The 24,106-nt window shown below is 39.1% G+C and overlaps 1 non-coding gene across 1 annotated transcript; it reads right to left on the bottom strand.

The window, feature by feature from the left end:
• Window positions 1-435: 435 nt before the first annotated feature.
• LOC118552823 (5S ribosomal RNA) lies at window positions 436-554 on the bottom strand. Its single transcript, XR_004925706.2, has one exon. It is a non-coding gene; the product is annotated as a 5S ribosomal RNA (ribosomal RNA).
• Window positions 555-24,106: the final 23,552 nt, after the last annotated feature.

Below are 24,106 nucleotides of genomic sequence, written 5' to 3'. Positions count from 1 at the left end.
ATACCTGGGAGCTCTGCTGCACTCAGGCACCCCTGGTCTTTCTGTGACCCCAAGGGTCCTGAGACCACACAGTCCCATGAGGTTTCCACCCCCTGCTGAGCCACTGGAGTGCCGTCCCTCAGCGGAGCCGACTTCTAAAAGTTCCGATTTTGTGCTCCGCGGCTCTATCACTTGACAGAAGCGGCAGACGGACGCCCCCTGTCCCGCCGTCTATCCTCCCAAATATCACCTTGGATTCACTTCTCTGCACGTCCTACCTTCCAGAAAGTGGTCGCTTTTCTGTTCAGAGAGTTGTTGCTCTTCTTTTCTTCGATCTCCTGTTGAGTTCATAGGTGTTCAGAATGGTTTGATCCCTATCTAGCTGAATTCTTGGGACCAGACGAAATCCAGCTCTCCTACTCCTCTGCCATCTTGCTCCGCCCCCCTCAAGGAAAAAGCCTACAGCACCCGGTATTCCCATGCAGTCTCCCATCCAAGTACTATCCAGGCCCGACCCTGCTTAGCTTCCGAGATCAGACGAGATCAGGCGCGTTCAGGGTGGTATGGCTGTAGACTATATACCCATCTTAATAGGAGACTAGGAGAGGGTATTTAGACAATTTGGAGAGTAAGTGATTTTTAGGACAGATGAATGGGCCCTTAAAAGAAGAGATGGGAATTGTGATAATGTGTGACCAAGCGTTTTTGGGTGTGCTGTCGACTTCTAGTCTCCTCTCCTGTGATGAGTCCATCTTCCTGGTTGATGAAACTTCTGGGAAGGGGATTTATAACAATTGAGTTCCTTTTAGAGGACCTGTCTTTAGATAGATAAGGGAGCTCAAAGATAGAAAGCTTCTCTTTGCATTTACTGTTTTTCAAGTGTCTTCAGTTCAAAGTTATCAATCCAAAGTGGCACATTTTGGGGTGGCATTTCCTGAACCCCTTCCAAAGAAGACAAGAAAGTGAACAAAATCTTTGTAGAGTGAGAGACAAGTACAGTGAGAGACAAGCAGATGACCTTGAATAGAGCTGCAGGGCATGGCTATGAGTGGGGGACAGGAAAGAGATGTTAGAAAAAGAACAGTTGTCTCCAAGTTGGGCTCCCCATTTCCCTCAAGTTCTAATTAGTCATAGACTCCTATTACTCTCCCCATAGTTATACAAACAGTGTTTGAGAGGTTCAGAAGATCAAGGGGCAAAAAGGTATTAAACTGACATTCATGATGCTGGTGAAACTCAAAGACTGGGGGTTTGTCTGTGGCTAAATGTAAAAAGCTTTGTATCCTTCCAAGATGTTGGTTGTCTCCAAGGGGCAGGAGTACTAATGAGATCATGATTAAAGATGCAGTCTTTGAAAAGGCTGTTTATTTGCAGAATATTCTCTACATTTTTGGTAATAAATAAATAAACAAGTTAAATAAATTCAAAGCTCTGTGCCACTGGCAATGTGGGAACAAGGGGCAGATGAAGGAGTTTAGTGCAAATCCCTTTCAATTAGGGAAAAAAAGAGCTCAAATACATATCCCGGCATGAAGGTTTAGAGTGTTCACTTAAACTATAGAGAGAAAAGAATCTTCTCTGAATTCAGGCTAGCATTTTATTTTGGTGTCTATAAACTACCAATAATGATTTCATGGAATTTACAACTATTTCTTTAAAATTTTCAGCAGCTCATTTTGGAAGGAATGTGTCAATTTCTCAGCCTTCTTGCCTATTTCTCTAGACCCAAGGAAATTAGGCCACTATCAGAATAAATATTTTCTAGGGCATTGTGGTGTAATTTGGGGTAAGTCAGACAAATTAAGCCACAATGAGTTACAGGAAGCCATATCAGAGTAATATGGAAATGGGGAGAATCTAGCTAAATGCCACCACACTGAAATACGTGGTGTAGCCCAGCAGGCCCTGCAGTGGGAGTGGTTCTGACATCGACTCTGGACAGTTATTCCCCTGCCTTTGTACATGACGCACACTGTCATGTCTACATGCTTCATGTTGCTTGCTCTCAGTCCCTACCACTTTGCTTATCTGAGTATGACACACCACAAGGATTTTGCTAATTGGAAACAGCTTAATATAATTAATCTGTAAAAAATTATAATTTCACAGATTGTATTTTTATCACTGTCAAAAAATAAGCAAAAATATTATTTAAAAACTTTGGCCCACCAACGAACATTTCTCTGAAAGAGAAAAGGATTCTTATCCTTTGTGCAAGTACCCCAGTCTGGCTTTTCATGATGTTCAGAGCTGTTTTGAGGGTAAGTGAAGCTTTTGAAACAAAAGGAAAAGGAATGAAATACATTTTGACAACACACTCTGTGTTAGATGCTGGAGGAGATGCTCCATAGATATCATTTCCATTCTATTCCTTTCATGGGGAGCTTTAAGTACACTTGCAATTGGCAGAAATTTCGATTTTCATCAGGGAAATAATAAATGGAATTGGGAATGACTGAAAGGGCAGGGCAGCATTGAGAAAGATATTTTGAGCCAGGTACATTTGGCAGGCAGCTCAGAATTGAACATGAGGCACCATAGGTCAACATTAACAGTCATTTCTCAGAGCAAGCTTGTTTTATCAGGAAGTACAATAGCAAATGTTGGTTGGCTGAATCATAATTAGGCAAAAGGAAACACAAATCAACCTGTATTAAAAAGGTCAAGGACAGTCAGAAATGAATGATGGAAAAGGATGGAACATGGGCGTTATCTAACTGCTCTGTAAACATCTGCATAAATTTGCATTCTCCCCAGTAATGAAGGTGAGAACTTTCCCTCCAATTTTGCAATTGCTTGATGTCACCAAACTTTATATTGTTTGCAAATGCAGATTTCATGTAGGCTGTTAGAAGTCAGTTGCTTTGTGGGGGGAGTAATTGGACAGGGTTCAAGTGGGGATTCCAGGGAGCTGGCAAGGGTCTGCTCTGGACCTGGCTACTGGTTATGAACTGTGGTTCAGTTTGTGGCAATTATTCAGGCTGTACAATTAAGATATATGCATACATTATACTTCAATCAAGAAGTTTTAAAAATGCCTGACAATCTAAATAAAGTACCTTGTTATACTTTTAACTTGGCTCCCCCCAATTACCCTAGGACTGGGCACCTTTTAAATTTTTCTTAAGGAGGGAAGCAAGATGACAGCGGAGTAGGGGACCCTGTTTCAACTGGTTCCCTGAATTTAGCTGGATATCTGTGAAACCATTTTGAACACCACAAAATCAGCCTGAGATGTAAGAATATATATCTGGATCTCTACAAACAGAAAAGTGACTGCTTTTTGCAAGGTAAGACATGCAGAGTTCTGAATCTGTGGGGAGATATCAGAAAATAAACAGAAGGGGGAGGGAGCCTCTATAAGCTGGCTCCTGGAAAGGGATATAACACCAGAGTGCAAAATTGGAACCTCCAGAAATCTGCTCTAGTGAGAGACATCTCTCTCTGAAAGGGGCTCTGGAAATGAAAAAGCAGAATTCTAGGTAGAGCATTGTGGTCTCAGGATACAAGGAACCACAGAGCAAAAGGGGGAGCCCGAACCAGTTGAGGGCCCGAGCAATGGAGCCAGGAAGCAGGTTATGGTCACCGAGCCCAGGAAGGGACTCTCAGCTCAGATCACCATAACCTGGGAGCTGGTTGATAATTGCTCTTTTCCTGAGCAGCCTGAAAAAATGTAGAACCTGCGCCAGTGAATGGGCAAAAACTCATAGGGCGGGTATCGGCCTGCAAAAGGACATTACAGGAGCACCCAGACATGATCCAGGGGCTTTGGGTGTGTGAACGAGCCCACAGCCACACACGGTTTTAGAATCAAAAAAGGCAGTGGCACTCCTGGGACCCTGAGACTACCTCTGAGAGAGTTACAGTGAGCACCCACCCGAGGAGGCTGCATTTTTTGGTGCATACAGAAGTGGAGACTGTTTGTCCTAGAGGGTTTATTAAAGAGGGCAGACTGCGATCTTTCTGCTCTGGGCCAGAGGTTTGGGTGTGGCCACTTTTGCTCTGATCCTCTGAAGACGCATGGAAAGCCCCCAGGGAACAAAAGCAACACAGAGGACCAGTTTCCACTGAGCCCACCCCCCTGACAGGGGGCGGGGCAACTCCGCCCTAGGCAGGGTTACCTGAGAAACAGCCAGCAGGCCCCTCCCCCAGAAAACAGGTTGTAAGAACAGTTGGATGACAACCCTATGGATCCCACAAGACTGTAAAATCCCAGCGCCAGGAGAAAATAGTATATTGAGCTCCAGGTTTGATCTCACAACTTGTTTATTTTTCAGATAAAATTCCCCTTTACTTTTTCTTTTTTTTTTATGCTTTTTCTCTGTTTTTTTTTTTTCTTTTTACTTCTTCCTCAACTAGATGTTTCGTATACCAACTTATATTTCATAGTCACTTTTTAACTTGTATTTTTTCATACTTATATTTTTTATAGATATATGCTTCATTTCAATCCTTTTTTTCACTCTATTCAATTTACATATATATGTATATGTTTTACATATATATATATATATATATATATAAAGTTTTACTTCCCTTGTAATTTTGGAATGTATTGTCCTCTAACACACAGACCAAAATACAGCCAGGAACAACTGGAACACCCTGCATTGTCCACACAGAGAGAGTATAGTCCCCTTTCCCCTTCCCCTTTTTTTCCTTTTTTTTTAATTTTAATTTTTTAATTTTATTCTTGCATTTCATTTTGGCTTTGTTTTTCCGTGGTGGCTTCTGACCACTCTGGATTTTGCTAGGGTGCATCTTGCTTGGGTTGTGGTTGGTGTTTTGGACTCTGCTCATTCACTCAACCACCCCTTGAAAGAATGGCTAGGAGGAGGAACTCTCAACAAAGAAAAGAACCAAAGAAAATGTCCTCTGCCACAGAACTAATGGATAGGGATATAAGCAAGATGTCAGAGATAGAATTCAGAATAGCAATCATAAAGCCAATACCTAGGCTTAAAAAAAGCATTAGTGAAAATAGAGAATCTCTAAGAGCAGGAATGAGATTTAATCAGGCCGAACTAAAAAAATGCTATGAATGAGATGCAGTCTAAACTGGATACTCTAACAGCCTGGGGAAATGAGGCAGAGGAAAGAATCAGTGATATAGAAGATAAGCTGATGGAAAGGAAGTTGAGGAAAACAGAGATAGGCTGCTAGTAGCACATGAGAAAAGGATTGGAGAGATTAATGATGCCATCAAACGTTCCAATGTCAGAATTATTGGAATCCCCAAGGGGGTGGAGAGAGAGGGCTAGAAGGTATATTGGAGTAAATCATAGCTGAAAACTCCCCTAATCTGGGGAAGGAAACAAGCATTCAAGTTCAAAAGGCAGAGAGGACCCCCCTCCCAAAATCAATAAAAATAGATCAGCACCCAACATATAATAGTGAAGCTTGCAGATTTTATAGCCAAAGAAACTATCCTGAGAGTAGCCAGGGAGAGGAGGTTCCTTATATTTGGAGGAAGGAACATCAGAATAACATCAGACCTGTTCACAGAAACCTGGCAAGCCAGAAAGGGCTGGCAAGACATACTTAGGGGACTAAATGAGAAGAACATCAGCCAAGAATACTTTATCCTGCAAGGTTGTCATTCAGAATGGAAGGAGAGATAAAGAGCTTCCAGGACAGGCAGAAACTGAAAGAATATGTGACCACCATGCCAGCCCTGCCAGAAATATTAAGGGGGATTCTGTAAGTAAAGAGAAACCGCAAGAGTCACATAGACAGAAACAGAGAAAATCTACAGAAACGGACTTTACAGGCAATAAAATGGCACTAAATTCATATCTTTCAATACTTACTCTGAATGTAAATGGGTGAATGCTCCCATGAAAAGACACGGGGTTTCAGATTGGATAAAAAAGCAGGACCCATCCACAAGCTGTCTACAAGAGACTCATGTTGAACTTAAAGATACCTCCAGATTGAAAGTGAGGGGATGGAGAATGATTTACCACACTAATGGACCTCAAAAGAAAGATGGGGTAGCAATCCTCATATCAGACAAATTAGATTTAAACCAAAGACAGTAGTAAGTAGTAAGAGATATAGAGGGACACTATATCATACTTAAAGGGTCTATCCAATAAGAAGACCTAAAAATTGTAAATATCTATGCCCCCAACATGGGAGCAGCCAATTATATAAACCATAAGTAAAATAAAGAAACATATTGATAATAATACATTAATAGTAGGAGACTTCAACACTCCACTCACAGCAATGGACAAATCATCTAAGTAGAAGATCAACAGAGAAACAAGAGCTTTGAATGACACATTGGACCTGATGGACTTCGTAGATATATACAGAACTTTCCATCTTAAAACAACAGAATACTCATTCTTCTCAAGTCCACATGGAACTTTCTCCAGAATAGACCACATACTGGGTCATAAATCAGGTCTCAACCAATACCAAAAGATTGAGATTATTCCCTGAATATTTTCAGACCACAATGCTTTGAAACTGGAACTCAACCACAAGAAGAAATTTGAAGGAACTCAAACACTGGGAAGTTAAAGAGCATCCTGCTAAAGAATGACTGGGTCAACCAGGAAATTAAAAAAGAACTTAAACAATTTTTTGAAATTAATGAGAATGAATTCACATCAGTTCAAAACTTATGGGATACTGCAAAGGTGGTCCTAAGAGGGAAATACATAGCCATCCAAGCCTCTCTCAAAAAATTAGAAAAATGCCAAATGCACAAGCTAACCTTACACCTAACGACCTGGAGAAAGAACAGCAAATAAAGCCTAAACCAAGCAGAAAGAGAGAAATAATAAAGATTAGAGCAAAACTCAAAGAAATAGAAACCAGAAAAACAGTAGAACAGATCAATGAAACTGGTTCTTTGAAAGAATTGATAAAATCAATAAACTTTTGGCCAGACTTATCCAAAAGAAAAGAGAAAGTACTTAAATCAATAAAATCATGAATGAAAGGGGAGAGATCATGACTAATACCAAGGAAATAGAAACAATTATTAGAAATTATTCCCAGCAACTATATGCCAAGAAATTAAGCAATCTGGAAGAAATGGTAGCCTTCCTGGAAACTTATAAACTACCAAGACTGAAACAGAAAGAAATAGACAATCTGAACAGGTCAATAACCAGTAAGGAAATTGAAGCAGTAATCAAAAACCTCCCCCAAAACAAGAGTCCAGGGCCAGATGGCTTCCCAGGGGAATTCTACCACACATTTAAAGGAGAAATAATACCTATTCTTCTGAAGCTGTTTCAAAAAATAGAAACAGAAGGAAAACTTCCAAACTCATTCTGTGAAGCCAGCATTACCTTGACCCCAGAACCAGACAAAGACCCCATCAAAAAGAATTACAGACCGATATCCCTGATAAACATTGATACCAAAATACTCAATAAGATCCTAGCCAATAGGATCCAACAGTACATTAAAAGGATTATTCACCATGACCAGGTGAGATTTATTCTTGGGATGCAAGGGTGGTTCAACATTCAGAAATCAATCTACATGATAGAGCACATTAATAAAAGAAAGACAAGAAATCTATGATCCTCTCAATTGATGCAGAAAAAGCATTTGACAAAATACAGCATTCTTTCCTGATTTAAACTCTTCAACATATAGGAATAGAGGGAACATACCTCCATATCATAAAGCCATCTATAAATAGCCCACAGTGAATATCATTCTCAATGGGGAAAAACTGAGAGCTTTTCCCTTAAGGTCAGGAACACAACAGGGATGCCCACTGTTGCCACTATTGTTCAATATAGTACTAGAAGTCCTAGCAACAGCAATCAGACAACAAAAAGAAATAAAAGGCATTCAAATTGGCAAAGAAGAAGTCAAACTCTCTCTCTTCACAGATGACATGATACTTTATGTGGAAAACCCAAAAGACTCCACCCCCAAATTACTAGAACTCATACAGCAATTCAGTAATGTGGTGGGATACAAAATCAATGCACAGAAATCAGTTGCTTTCTTATACACTAACAATGCAACTGTAGAAAGAGAAATTAGAGAAACAATTCCATTTACAATAGCACCAAAAACCATAAGATACCTCGGAATAAACCTAACCAAAGAGGTAACAGATCTATACTCTAGGAACTACAGAACACTCATGAAAGAAATTGAAGAAGACACAACAAGATGGAAAAACATTCCATGCTCATGGATTGGAAGAATAAACATTGTTAAAATGTCTATGCTACCCAGAGCAATCTATACCTTCAATACCATCCCAACCAAAATTCCAATGACAATTTTCAAAGTGCTGGAACAAACAATCCTAAAATTTGTATGGAATCAGAAAAGACCCCGAATCGCCAAGGAAATGTTGAAAAAGAAAATCAAAGTTGGGGGCATCACGTTGCCCAATTTCAAGCTATATTACAAAGCAATGATCACCAAGACAGCCTGGTACTGGCACAAAAACGGACATATAGACCAATGGAACAGAATAGAGAGCCCAGATATGGACCCTCAACCCTATGGTCAAATAATCTTCGACAACACAGGAAAAAATATGCAATGGAAAAAAGACAGTCTCTTCAATAAATGGTGCTGGGAAAATTGGACAGCCACATGCAGAAGAATGAAACTCGACCATTCTCTAACACCATACACAAAGATAAACTCAAAATGGTTGAATGACCTCAATATGAGACAGGAATCCATCAAAATCCTAGAGGAGAACATAGGCAATAACCTCTTTGACATCGGCCACAGGAACTTCTTTCAAGATACACCTCCAAAAGCTAGTGAAACAAAAGCAAAAATGAACTTTTGGGACTTCATCAAGATACAAAGCTTCTGCACAGCAAAGGAAACAGTCAACAAAACAAAGAGGCAACCCACAGAATGGGAGAAGATATTTGGAAATGCCACTACAGATAAAGGGCTGGTATCCAAGATCTATAAAGAACTTCTCAAACTCAACACCCAAAAAACAAATAATCAAGTCAAAAAATGGGCAGAAGACATGAACAGACACTTTTCTGAAGAAGACATACAAATGGCTAACAGACACATGAAAAAAAATGTTCATCATCATTAGCCATCAGGGAAATTCAAATCAAAACCACATGGAGATACCACCTTACACCACTTAGAATGGTTAAATTGACAAGGCAAGAAACAACAAATGTTGGAGAGGTTGTGGAGAAAGGGGAAGCCTCTTACACTGTTGGTGGGAATGCAAGTTGGTACAGCCACTTTGGAAAACAGTGTGGAGGTGCCTCAAAAAATTAAAAATAGAGCTACCCTATGACCCAGCAATTGCACTCCTGGGTATTTACCCCAAAGACACAGATGTAGTGAAAAGAAGGGCCATATGCACCCCAATGTTCATAGCGGCAATGTCCACAATAGCCAAACTGTGGAAAGAGCCGAGATGCCCTTCAACAGATGAATGGATAAAGAAGATGTGGTCCATATATACAATGGAATATTACTCAGCCATCAGAAAGGATGAATACCCAACTTTTACATCAACATGGATGGGACTGGAGGAGATTATGCTAAGTGAAATAAGTCAAGCAGAGAAAGACAATTATCATATGGTTTCACTTATTTGTGGAACATAAGGAATAGCATGGAGGACATTAGGAGAAGGAAGGGAAAAATGAAGGGGGGACATCAGAGGGAGAGATGAACCATAAAAGACTATGGACTCTGAGAAACAAACTGAGGGTTTTAGAGGGGAAGGGGTTGGGGGGATGGGTTAGCCTGGTGATGGGTACTAAGGAGGGCATGTACTGCATGGAGCACTGGGTGTTATACAAAAACAATGAATCGTGGATCAACACATCAAAAACTAATGATGCATTGTATGGTGATTAACATAACATAATAAAATAAAATAAAATAAAATAAAATAAAATAAAATAAAAAGATGTGGTTCATATATACAATGGAATATTACTCAGCCATCAGAAACGATGAATACCCACCATTTGCACTGACATGGATGGAACTGGAGGGGATTATGCTAAGTGAAATAAGTCAAGCAGAGAAAGACAATTATCATATGGTTTCACTTGTATGTGAAACGTAAGGAATAGCGCAGAGGACCTTAGGGGAAGGGAGGGAAAACTGAATGGGAAGAAATCAGAGAGGGAGACAAACCATGAGAGACTCTGGACTCCAGGAAACAAACTAAGGGTTACAGGAGGGAGGGGGATTAGGGGATGGGATAACCGGGTGATGGGTATTAAGGAGGACACATGGTGTGATGAGCACTGGGTGTTATATGCAACTAATGAATTGTTGAACACTACATCAAAAACTAATTATGTACTGTATGTTGGCTAACTGAACATAATAATAATTATAATAAAAAGTTTTTCTTAAAAGGTCATCTGTATTGGAGCACCTGGGTGGCTCATTCATTAAGCATCTGCCTTCAGCTCAGGTCATGATCTCAGGGTCCTGGGTTTGAGCCCCACATCATGTTCCTTGATCAGTGAGGAGCCTGCTTCTCCCTCTCCCTCCACCTGCCACTTCCCCTTCTTGCACTCTCTCTCTCTGTCAAATAAATAAAAAAATCTTTAAAGAAAAGGTCATCTGTATTTCCACTCCATGCATTGATCAAAAGACACCTCAACAAATTGTAGTGAAATGTTGATTTTCAAAATTAAAGAAAGAATTTAACAAATCATTCAGATACTCACACATACACATATATAAAAGAACCCCACATATAAGTTAAAAATTCTACTTCAGCATAGGAAAAAATTTCCACCTAACTCATCCATAGAGGGAAAATCAAGCTTGCTTCAGATTTCATCTTCACAGTACTACAGGATATAAAACAATAGATCCAAAAGATGGCAACAGAAAAATGATCACATATGAACCAATTCTGAAATAAACCTCATATGTAACCTTCCTATAAATATTTATCAAAAACATTCCAGTTAATTGAGAAACTAATAAAAAGAATAGGAAAATCGTTGTATAAACAAATTCCAGGTTCATATAAATGTTGCACATGCAACATTAACAACTAAATGTAGAATTTAAAACTAGTGCATATACCAAAATCATTCTTATAAGCAAAAAAAATCTAAGGAAAATAAAGCATAGAGAATACATAACACAAGATGGAGAGCAAAGTAATATGGAGAAGGAAGATAAAAAAGAGAAAGCAAAACCAAGGCCAACAACATGCAGTTATACATACAATTATGACCAAGAAGTATAAATGTATTGGATGTTCTTATTAAAAGATAAGATGAAGACTAAAATTAAACAAAATAGGCACCTTCAAAAATGGTCGTAAGGGCATTCATTTTAACAGCAAGAAGCATAAACCTCTCCCTCCTTCCTTCATCTTGGCCTGATATGTGTTCAAATATTTTTGACATATTTTTGACATATTTTGACACCATTTTGGCAGGTCCCATATCAATTCCCAGTATGAAACAGACACAAATGCCTCCCATGTAATGATGAACAAACAGGAAATTTAAAGACCTGAAAAAATACAGTAGTTTAAAAGAAGGAGTAAGGTCCTGAGTCAAATAATGGATTAAATACATTTTTTTAATTTTATTCCTTCCCCAAACCCTACTAAAATCACATTAAAAAGGACACTTACCAAGAACACATAAATCCACAAGAACAAAGAGAACAGGGGAAAGAAAATAGCAACACATTTCTGGAAAATGGATGCAAGGAAACCAATTAGGTGGACACAAAACAGTCATAAAGGAAGCTGAGAAATAGGGCAACTGTGTGTGGCTTGTTCACTGCATAAATGCTCCCAATCTAGGTGCTGAGTTGGAGCTGAAATCCTGGCCACATTTCTCCAGCCAAGCAATGCACCCTGGCATGCGGACATATCTGCCCAGATGTGTGTAACTGCCTTTGTCTAGAAGGTCACTCTTCTATATACTCATATATTTTGTTGGGGATCCTGCTGACAGTCCACCTTGATTTACAGTGCAGAATCCTCAAAAAGCTTGAGAACTACTGGCGTTAAATCTCTATGGGACAAAGGGGACTGCTAAAATAAGGCGTGTTGCTAAGTCGCTTGGGCGACACATCTGTAGATCCCTTACCCCATTCACTAGACAGCCACCCCTCCTGCTCCCCTCATTCCACAATCAACAATACTTGGAAGTAAAAACACTAGCAAGTGTAAAATAGGTACTCTGAACCGGGACTACTGGTGAGAGCCTTTGGACTTTACCAAAATCAGAGGAGTTAAATGACGGCATGTCTACAGAATGTTGACTCTGGAGTCACATTCTCCTCCCAGCCGCCAACCAGTGTTTGCTCTCAGAAAGCTGGCAGCTAAACCTTTACTTTTCTGGGAAGACACCACCCTGTGGAACATGCTCAGATTAAAAAAAAAAAAAAAAAAACAGACATGAAAATATAGACATCAGGGTTGTCCAAGCAATGACCCCTCCCCCAAATACCTTAAAGTGAAACTCAAAGACTGACAAGCCACCCGGTTAGCACAGGTTTAGAGCTTCCGCTTGGCTTTTTTTCCCTCCCTCCCTAATTTTGAGCATGCCACCAAGAATTGCCATATATAAAGGGAGAAACCATATGTATGAAGGAAGATGGAGAAACAGAAACTATCTAAGGAAAAAGAACCTTTAAAAAAAGTTATTATTCTCAGTGATATAATAGATTAAATCAGTGAGGAGAGAATTAGATGCTATTTTAAAAAATAGGAAATTGAGGAATTAAAGTATGATAGCAGAAATGAAAAACTCAAAAAAAATGTTAGAAAATAATGTTGAGAAAATAGTTGGCTAAGAAAGAATATTTTTCTTAGCTGAACACTGGGACACTGCAACTCTGAGAGACAGGAGGATGGGGAGGACCCTATACATGATATCCACATAAAAAAATGTGTTTGCCAGTTTTTAAGTGCTTGTTAAAAGTTTGCACAAGAAATACTTCAACATTTTCTCATATAACACTTAAAAAACATATAGATTGCACAAAGTTCTCATCACGCCCCAGTCTTATTCTCTAACAAAGAAGAAACATCCATTAACTATTCATTGTATATCTATTCTAGTCAACTTCCTCAATGTATGTGTATTTATACAATTATGTGTGTTTGTGTATATAAGTGTATGTGTGTAATTTTTACTCCTTACATAAATGGGATTATTTGCTTATATTGCTATGAAATTTACTTTTATACTTAATGAGCATGGAGGGTTTTTCATACCATTGTAAATTCACATCATTTTTCTTTAACTTGTGCAGATTATTCTACAGTATGGAAGGTACAATAATCCATTCAAGCACATTCCTATAGATAAACATATATAATGTTTCCAGGTTTTCATGATTAGAAACAATGCTGCAATAAAAATCTTTGCCCTGCTTTCTGTACATTTATTCTCAAAAACAGAGATCTATAAGTAGAATTGCCAGATGCACAATAAAAATAATTTTTAAATCTTGATAGGTACTACCACATTCCTTGACAACATTGAATATTATCAATTTTGCATGTTGTTACACTGAAGATATGTACTGGACATTATTTGCGGAGTAGGGGACCTTAGTTTTGTCGGTTCCCTGGAATTCAACTAGAAAGCTATCAGATCATTCTGAACACCTGTGAACTCAACAAGAGATCTAAGAAAAGAATTGCTGCAATTCTACAAATGGAAAAGCAACCACTTTCTGCAAGGTAGGAGGTGGGGAGAAGTGAATCTGAGGTGATATATCGAAAGATAAACATGGAGGGAGGGAGCCTCCCTAAACTGGCTACCGGAAAGTGATATATCCCCAAATGCAAAATTGGAACTTGTCACAGTCTGTTCTGGTGAGGGGCGTCCCTGTCTGAAAGGTACTCAGGTGGCAAAGAGGGGCACAGTTCTACCTGGGACACTGTGATCTCAGGATCCCTAGGGTCACAGAAAGAACAGGGGTGCCTGAGTGTGGCAGAGCTCCCAGGCATCAGAGTGGGGAAGCCAGCTGCAATCGTGAGCCCAAGAGTGGGCTTTCAGCTGGGTGTTGCCATAAACCCCAAACGACTGCATGGTCCCCGCGACCGCTATTCTAGCAGCGGCCCTAGCAAGCGGCAGAACATAGGGGAGACACCCCTGCCTCCCCTGGGAGGAGAGGCTCCGATATGCAGTGCAGGAGTCTGCAAAGTTTGAAGACTCCAAACGGGGTCATGTGCCTGAGATAGAAACACTTGGTCACAGGCTGGGTGAGCACGGAGTGTGGATAGAGACCAGGGAGACAGGAGTGATTGACTGCTTTTCCCTTAGGGAGCATTGAAGAGTGGGGAACCTGAGCTTTCAGCTTCGGGGCTGGAGATTGGGAGATCACCATTTTCATTCTCATTCTCTAAAGTGGCCTGGAAAGCCTTCAAGGAACAAAAGCGACATAGAGCAACCCAGAGCCACTTACACTTAGCCTGGCCCCCTGGCAAGGGCAGTGCAATTCTGCCCAGGCAAAGACACCTGAGAATCAGCACAACAGGCCCCTCCCCCAGGAGGTCAGCAAGAACATCTGGCTAATACCAAGTTTACCAATCCCACAGAACAGCAAAACGTCAGTGCTAGGGGAAAATAGTATATAGAATTCATGTTTTTTTCTCATGATTCCTTAGTCTTTCAATTTTAATTTGTTTTCTTTTTCTTTTTGAATCAATTTCTTATTTTATCAACTCTTTTTTAAGTCTTTTGTAAATTTTCACTTTTAAGGTTATATTCTATCCTTCTATCCTTTCACTGTATTTAATTATATCTATATATACATATATATATCGTTTCACTGTATTTAATTATATCTATATATACATATATATATCGTTTATATATATATAACATATATATAAAATATATACATATATATGTCTGTCTTTCTTTACAATTTTGAGATACAGTTTCTTCTAACAAACAGACCAAAATACACCCAGAATCTAGTGTATTGTTCAGTTCTGTTCAACTGTCTGAATATATTCTAGCTCTCTTTTTTAAAAAGTCTTTTTTAATTTTCATCTTTATAGTTACATTCTATCCTTTCATTATATTTAATTTTATTTTTGTATATATATATATATATATATATATATATATAAATTTTTCTTTCTTTACAATTTTGGAATCTAGTTTTCTAAGCAACAGACCAAAACACACCCAGGATCTAGTGTAGTGCTCTGTTCTGTTCACCTATCTGATTATATTCTCTTTTTCTTTCTTTCTTTCTTTTTCTTTCTTCTTCTTCTTTTTTTTTTTTTCCTCTTCAGTTTCAGTTCTCTTCTGATTTGTTTAGTGTATATATCTCTGAGGTTGTTGTTGCTATTTTAGTATTTTGTTCTCTCATTTATCTATTCTTCTCTGGACAGAATGACAAGATGGAAAAACTCATGTCAAAAAAGAGAACAAAAGGCAGTACTGACTGCCAGGGACCTAATTAGTACGGGTTTAAGTAAGATATTGGAAATAGGGTTCAGAATAATGATTATAAAGACAATAGCTGGGCTTGAAAAAAGCCTAGAAGACACTAGAGAATCCTTTCTGGAGAAATAAAAGAACTAAAATCTAATCAAGGGAAAACAAAAAAGGCTATTAATGAGATGCAATAAAAAATGGAGGCTCTAACTGCTAGGATAAATGAAGCCAAAAAGAGAATTAGTGACATAGAGTACAAAATTATAGAGAATAAAGAAGCTGAGAAAAAGAGAGCTAAACAACTACTGGATCACTAGGGGAGAATTCGAGAGATAAGTGAAACCATAAAGCAAAACAATATTAGAATAATTGGGATCCCAGAAGAAGAGGAAAGAGGTGGGGGCAGAAGGTATATTTGACCAAATTATAGCAGAGAACTTCCCTAATCTGGGGAAGGAAACAGGCATTCAGGTCCAGGAGGCACAGAGAATCTCCCTCAAAGTCAATAAAAATAGGTCAAAACCTTGACATATAATAGTGAAGCTTGCAAATTTCAGAGACAAAGAGAAAATCCTGAAAGCCCCTCGGAACAAGAGGTCCATAACCTACAAGGATAGAAATGATAGACTGGCAGCAGACCCATCCACAGAGATCTGGCAGGCCAGAAAAGACTGGCATGATATATTCAGGATGCTAAATGAGAAAAAGATGCAGCCAAGAATATTTTCTCCAGCAAGGATGTCATTCAAAATAGGAGAGATAAAGAGCTTCCAGGACAAACAGAAAAAGAATTTGTAATCACAAAACCTGCCCTGCAAGAAATATTAAAGGGGATCCTTTAAGCAAAGAGAGAGCCCAAAAGAAACATAGACCAGAAAGGGACAAAGACAATATATAGAAAAAGTGACTTTACAGGTAATACAATGGCACTAAATTCATATCTTTCAATACTTAGTCTGAATGTAAATGGGCTAAATGCCCCAATCAAAAGACACAGGGTATCAGATTGGATAAAAAAGCAAGACCCATGGATATGCTATCTGCAAGAGACTTATTTTAGACCCAAAGACACCTCCAGATTGAAAGTGAGGGGGTGAAGAACTATTTATCATGCTAATGGACATCAGAAGAAAGCTGGGGTAGCAATCCTTATATCAGACAAATTAGATTTTAAGCCAAGACTGTTATAACAGATGAGGAAGGACACTATATTATACTTAAAGGGTCTATCCAACAGGATCTAACAATTGTAAACATGTATGTGCCTAAATGGGAGCAGCCATTATATCAACCAATTAATACCAAAATTAAAAAAACACATTGATAATAATACAATAATAGTAGGGGACTTTAACACACCCCCCTCACTGCAATGGACAGATCATCCAAGCAGAAGATCAACAAGGAAACAAGGGCTTTGAATGACACACTGGACCAGATGGACTTCACAGTTATATTCAGAACATTCCATCCTAAAGCAACAGAATACACATTCTTCTCTAGCGCACATGGAACATTCTCCAGAATAGATCACATCCTGGGTCACAAATCAGTTCTCAACGAGTAACAAAACATTGGGATCATTCCCTACATATTTTCAGACCACCATGCTTTGAAACTTGAACACAGTCAAAAGAGGAAATGTGGAAGGAACTCAAATACTTGGAGGTTAAAGAGCATCTTACTAAAGAATGAATGAATCAACAGGAAATTAAAGAAGAATTTTAAAAATTCATGGAAACAAATGAAAATGAAAACACAACTGTTCAAAACCTTTGGGATGCAGCAAAGGCAGTCCTAAGAGGGAAGTATATAGCAATACAAGCCTTTCTTCTTTTCTTTTTCTTTTTTAATATTTTATTTATTTTTTGACAGAGAGAGACAGCGAGAAAGGGAACACAAGCAAGGGAAAGGGAGAAGCAGGTTTCCCACTGAGCAGGGAGCCTGATGTGGGGCTCGATCCCAGGGCCTTGGGATCATGACCTGAGCTAAAAGCAGACGCTTAACCACTGAGCCATCCAGGCACCTCAACAATATGTCTTTCTCAAGAAACAAGAAAGGTCTCAAATACACAACCTAACTTTACATTCAAAGGAGCTGGAGAAAGAACAGCAAACAGCAAATAAAGCCTAAAGCCAGCAGGAGAAGAGAATTAATAAAGATCAGAGCAGAAATCAAAGAAATAGAGACCAAAAGAACAGTAGAACAGATCAACGAAACTAGAAGCTGGTTCTTTGAAAGAATTAATAAGACCGATAAACCCCTAGCCAGACTTACCAAAAAGAAAAGAGAGAGAGCTCAAATAAATACTTCATTTTTTAAAAATTTTTTTATTGTTATGTTAATCCCCATACATTACATCATTAGTTTTAGATATAGTGTTCCATGATTCATTGTTTGTGCATAACACCCAGTGCTCCATGCAGAACATGCCCTCCTCAATACCCATCACCAGGCTAACCCATTCTCCCACCCCCCTTCCCTCTAGAACCCTCAGTTTGTTTTTCAGAGTCCATCATCTCTCATGGTTCGTCTACCCCTCTGATTCCCCCCCTTCATTCTTCCCCTCCTGCTACATTCTTCTTTTTTTTTTTTCTTTCTTAATATATATTGCATTATTTGTTTCAGAGGTACAGATCTGAGATTCAACAGTCTTGCACAATTCACAGCGCTTACCAGAGCACATACCCTCCCCAGTGTCCATCACCCAGCCACCCCATCCCTCCGACCCCCCACCACTCCAGCAACCCTCAGTTTGTTTCCTGAGATTAAGAATTCCTCATATCAGTGAGGTCATATGATACATGTCTTTCTCTGTTTGACTTATTTCGCTCAGCATAATACCCTCCAGCTCCATTCACGTCGTTGCAAATGGCAAGATCTCATTCCTTTTGATGGCTGCATAATATTCCATTGTATATATGTACCACCTCTTCTTTATCCATTCATCTGTTGATGGACATCTTGGCTCTTTCCACAGTTTGGCTATTGTGGACATTGCTGCTATAAACATTGGGATGCACGTACCCTTTCGGATCCCTACTTTTGTATCTTTGGGGTAAATACCCAGTAGTGCAATTGCTGGATCGTATGGTAGCTCTATTTTCAACTTTTTGAGGAACCTCCATACTGTTTTCCAGAGTGGCTGCACCAGCTTGCATTCCTACCAACAGGGTAGGAGGGTTCCCCTTTCTCCACATCCCCGCCAACATCTGTCGTTTCCTGACTTGTTAATTTTAGCCATTCTGACTGAATGCAAGAATTCTCACCAAGATACTAGCCAGTAGGATCCAACAGTACATTAAAAGGATTATTCACCATGACCAAGTGGGATTTATTCTTGGGGTGCAAGGAGGGTTCAACATCCACAAATCAATCAATGTGATACACTACATTAATAAAAGAAAGGACAAGAACCATATGATCCTCTCAAGTGATGCAGAAAAATGTTTGACAAAATATAGCATCCTTTCTTGATTAAAACTCTTCACAGTGTAGGGATAGAGGATACATACCTCAATATCATAGAAGCCATCTATGAAAAGCCCACAGTGAATATCATTCTCAATGGGGAAAAACTGAGAGCTTTCCCCCCAAGGTCAGGAACATGGCAAGATTGTCCACTATCACCTCTGTTGTTCAATATAGTACTAGAAGTCCTAGCCTCAGCAATCAGACAACAACAACAAAAAATAAATGAAAGGCATCAGAATTGGCAAAGAAGAAGTCAAACTCTCACTCTTTGCAAATGACATGATACTGTATTTGGAAAACCCAAAAAACTCCCCCCCAAAATTGCTAGAACTCATACAGGAATTCAGCAAAGTGGCAGGACATAAAATCAATGCACAGAAATCAGTTGCATTTATATACACTACAATGAGACAGAAGAAAGAGAAATTAAGGAATTGATCGCATTTACAATTGCACCAAAAGCATAAGATGCCTAGGAATAAACCTAACGAAAGAGGCAAAGGATCTGTACTCTGAAAGCTATAGAACACACATGAAAGAAATTGAGGAAGACACAAAGAAATGGAAAAACGTTCCATGCTCATGGATTAGAAGAATAAACATTGTAAAAATGTCTATGCTACCTAGAGCAATCTATACATTCAAAGCAATCCCTATAAAAATACCATCAACTTTTTTCACAGAACTGGAACAAACAACCCTAAAATTTGTATGGAACCAGAAAAGATCCCAAATAGCCAAAGGAATGTTGAAAAAGAAAAATAAAGCTGGTGGCATCACAATTCTGGACTTCCAGCTCTATTACAAAGCTGTCATCATCAAGACAATATGGTACCGGCAAAAACACAAACCCATAGATCGATGGAACAGAATAGAGAACCAAGAAATGGACCTTCAGCGTTATGGTCAACTAATCTTTGACAAATCAGGGAAGAATATCCCATGGAAAAAACACAGTCTCTTCAACAAATGGTGTTGGGAAAATTGGACAGCCATGTGCAGAAGAATGAAATTGGATGATTCTCTTACACCAAACACAAGAATAGACTCAAAATGGATGAAAGACCTAAATGTGAGGCAGGAATCCATCAAAGTCCTAGAGGAGAACATAGGCAGCAACCTCTTTGATCTCAATCGCAGCAACTTCTTGCTAGACACATCTCCAAAGGCAAGGGAAACAAAGGCAAAAATAAACTACTGGGACTTCATTAAGATAAAAAGCTTTTGCACAACAAAGGAAACGGTCGACAAAACCAAAAGACAACCAACAGAATGGGAGAAGATATTTGCAAATGTCTTATCAAATAAAGAGCTAGTATCCAAAATCTATAAAGAACTTATCAAACTCAACACCCAAAAAACAAAAAAAAATCCAGTCAAGAAATGGGCAGAAGACGAACAGACATTTCTCCAAAGACATACAAATGGCCAGCAGACACATGAAAAAATGCTCCACATCACTTGGCATCAAGGAAATCAAAATCAAAACCTCAATGAGATACCACCTCACACCAGTCAGAATGGCTAAAATTAACCACTCGGGAAAGGACAGATGTTGGCAAGGATGCGGAGAAAGGGGAACACTCTCACTCTGTAGGTGGGAATGCAAACTGGTACAGCCACTCTGGAAAACAGTGTGGAGGTTCCTCAAAAAGTTGAAAATAGTGCTACCCTATGACCCAGCAATTGCACTACTAGATATTTACCCCAAAGATACAAATGTAGTGATCTGAAGGGGTATCTGCACCCCAGTGTTCATAGCAGCGATGTCCACAATAGCCAAATTATGGAAAGAGCTTAGATATTCATCGACAGATGAATGGATAAAGCAGATGGACTATTACTCAACCATCAAAAAAAATGAAATCTTGCCATTTGCAATGGCGTGTATGGAACTAGGGGGGTATTATGCTAAGCAAAATAAGTCAATCAGAGAAAGACAATTATCATATGATTTCACTCATATATGGAATTTAAGAAACAAAACAGAGGAGCATAGGGTAAGGGAAGGAAAAAACAAGATGAAATCAGAGAGGAAGACAAACCATAAGAGACTCTTAAACATAGGGAAAAAACTGCATGTTGCTGGAGGAGAGTGAGGTGAGGGGATAGCATAACTGGGTGATGGATATTAAGGAGGGTATGTGATGTAATGAGCACTGGGTGTTATATAAGGTTGATGATTCACTGAAGTCTACCTCTGAAACTAATAATACACTCTATGTTAATTAATTGAATTAAAATAAAAAAATATTTTCTTCTAAGTGTTTTAACATTTTCTTTTCTTCATGTAAGGAGTTATTCACTTGGAAATTAGTTTTTATTATAATATGTGTTAGCAATCTAATTTCATTTTGTCCATGTGCATAAATAATTGACCTAACAGCAGTAAATAAAGAACTTTTTTTCTCACTAATTTGTAGTGCTACCTCTGTCAATTCTTTTTGTATTTTTTCTTTGGAGAATTGCCTATTCATTTTGCTTAGATTTTTGTAAGGAATTGCTTTTCTGTTTCTTATCAAAGCTGTCCAGAAACCATCATCATATTTTCAAGATATTTTTATTTGTAATACATTTTGTGATTAGTTTCTACTATGCAGCCATTTGTCTTTGGTTTTGGTATCTCACACATAGATTTGAAAGCTTCACGTAGCCAACTCTGTCCATTTTTGTGACATCTAGATATCAAGAAGACTTTATCTAAGCCAAGATTCTGAAAATATTTAACAATATTTTCTACTGGTTCTTTTACAGTTTTATTTTTTATTTTTAGATTTCATTCCCTCTTGGAATTAATTTTATATATGGTGTGATGAAGCAGTCTAACACTTTATTTTTTTCCCAAGGGGATCATGAATTTTTCTACCACTTCAACTTTTCTGCATCTCCTCCCCCTACTCACCAGGCTCCTCCAGTGTGGAAGCAGAGACAGGGATGTGAGGTCAAGTGCAGGAGAGCTCTAGCTGGCTGACTCCGATATAAACCAATATAATCTGTGGTTGGTTTCCTCCGGCCAGGGCAGTAGTTTCGAACTGACTCTTTCTCTAGGGCACTTGCGGATTTCTCAGACTCTGCTGCTGGGCTGTTGCAGCCGTAACTTCCCTGGCTGTGAACCTCACCTTCACCACCACTCTCAAGTCCCCTCACCTTACACAGAACTGTCCTAAGAAGTAACAGTCCCACCTGCAGTGTGACTTCTGAAAGTCTTACCAAACATTCCTATAATTGAAAAAGCTATTTATAATTATTTAAACTTCAGACCAATTCCAATTTACAAAGACACACAAAGTATTTTTGCATAGTTTTCATATACTCTGATTATCCAGAAGTGAAAATATTAAGGAAATCAAGAGAATATTGTACTTTGTGTTCAGGACTTCTCCAAGGGTTTTTTGACATTTCAGAAGATCCCAGCACTGATGACAGCGAGGTTCTTGAGTCACTAGAACCCCACCCCTGTATCATGTATATTTGTAGCTTCCGCATCCTTGGTGATTCTATGTATAGGTACAAACATCCAGCCGCTTCATTATGTCCTCTATTTTAGTGAGGTTCAGGCATTTACATATTGGAAACATATTTTCCTTTATGTTCTCCTTCATATCATAGCTAGGGCAGCACAGTGACTTTCATTTTTTATGTAATTTTTCTTTATGTATGTAGATAAGTTACAGTAATATGAATTTCATTTCAGGTTGCACTATATAGGAAGCATTACACAGTATTTGTTATAAAAAGGGTCACTGGTTCTGATAGGGTTGAGAATCACTGCTGCCTAGGATGAATTCTGGACTTCTTAGCTCATCTTCCGAAGGTCTTTATTTCAAGTTTGCCTGTTTTCTTAGGCTCATCTCTCTGATCCCTTCCCAATAAGCACTTTACAACCAGGCACAGGGAGCAGCCTGTCCTCCCCTGAACATTCCACACTCAGATGTGTTTCCATGCCTTCCTATTCACCTCTACCTGGTAAGCCTGGCAGAGCCCCACTGGCCTTCATTCCTCAGCTCATGGGCTGCCTGTAGAGCTTCCCCATCTTGACCTTGGTATGATCAATACTGTGTTCCTGCTGATCTGGTGTATTTCTCTTTCCACACCTGATTTAGACCTTGAGGACGAAGTCTAAGGACTCATCTTTGTAGCCTCAGATTTTTACCCTGTGACCATCTGGCAAACTGTAGAATCTTAAACAGTATTTGTGAGACATTTATTTGATTATCACAAGACAAAGTCAGGAAACATCCAAATTCTGTGGTGATGTGAGCTCCCTGGAGAGTAGGTCACTAAGTGGTTTTGCAGGGGTGCTGGGAAAGGGGTGAGGTTGAAGATGAATCTTCTGTCCTTTCCCCCATTCCTCTGTTCCTCTCTCTTACCCCTTGACCATTAAAGACATGTCAGAGCATTTAAGCTACCCAATGAGTGTGATCAGAACTCAAAGCATGCAGGAGATGCTGAAGACAACACGTGTGTGTGTGTGTGAGAGAGAGAGAGAGAGAGAGAGAGAGACAGGGCCCCAGCCAAGGTATGAGAATTCTGGAGAACACTGGTCTTGAAAAATAGGCTTTGGATCTTTGTGGAATACTGGCCATTTGGAAGTATCTGTGAGTGCCACAGCAATAGAATCACAGACTTAAAGACAGAAGAACATTAGAACATATCTGATGTGTTCCTGTTCCTCATTCTACCAAAGGAACAACTGAGCTCTGAGAGCCCAGAGAATCTCCTAGGATTTCCACCCAGAGACAGCCAGTAATGAAAGAGGTCTGTGCAGGCTGCCTGGACTCGGTCTGCTCACAACATGCTAATTGTGGCTCTGGCATATGATTTCATCCCATTCTGTCATCCTGATTGATGTCTTCTCCCTCATGTCCCAGCTGAGGAGTGCTCAGAATCACAGTGCTTGCTGGAAGTCCCAGAATGTTAACTATAACAAGTCAAATAACCATTTTAATAATATAGATATGTAGCTACTTTTTGCAGTGCTTTTACTGTAAAAATTAAGTCTTTTAAACAAGCTATCTCATTGAAAATGAGTTCAGTGAAAAAGATTACCTAAAAGTATGTCTTGTATTAATAATTGCTTTACATAATTAACAAATAATGCAATATATGTTAAGAAAGAAAAAAAAAAGAAGAAGAATGTAGCAGGAGGGGACGAATGAAGGGGGGGATATTGGAGGGGTAGACGAACCATGAGAGACGATGGACTCTGAAAAACAAACTGAGGGTTCTAGAGGGGAGGGGGGTGGGAGGATGGGTTAGCCTGGTGA

This window comes from Halichoerus grypus, chromosome 12 (assembly GCF_964656455.1).
Source record: "Halichoerus grypus chromosome 12, mHalGry1.hap1.1, whole genome shotgun sequence".
NCBI lineage: Eukaryota > Metazoa > Chordata > Mammalia > Carnivora > Phocidae > Halichoerus > Halichoerus grypus.
The sequence above is the reverse complement of the archived record's forward strand: the minus strand, read 5'-3'. Positions and strand labels throughout refer to the sequence as shown.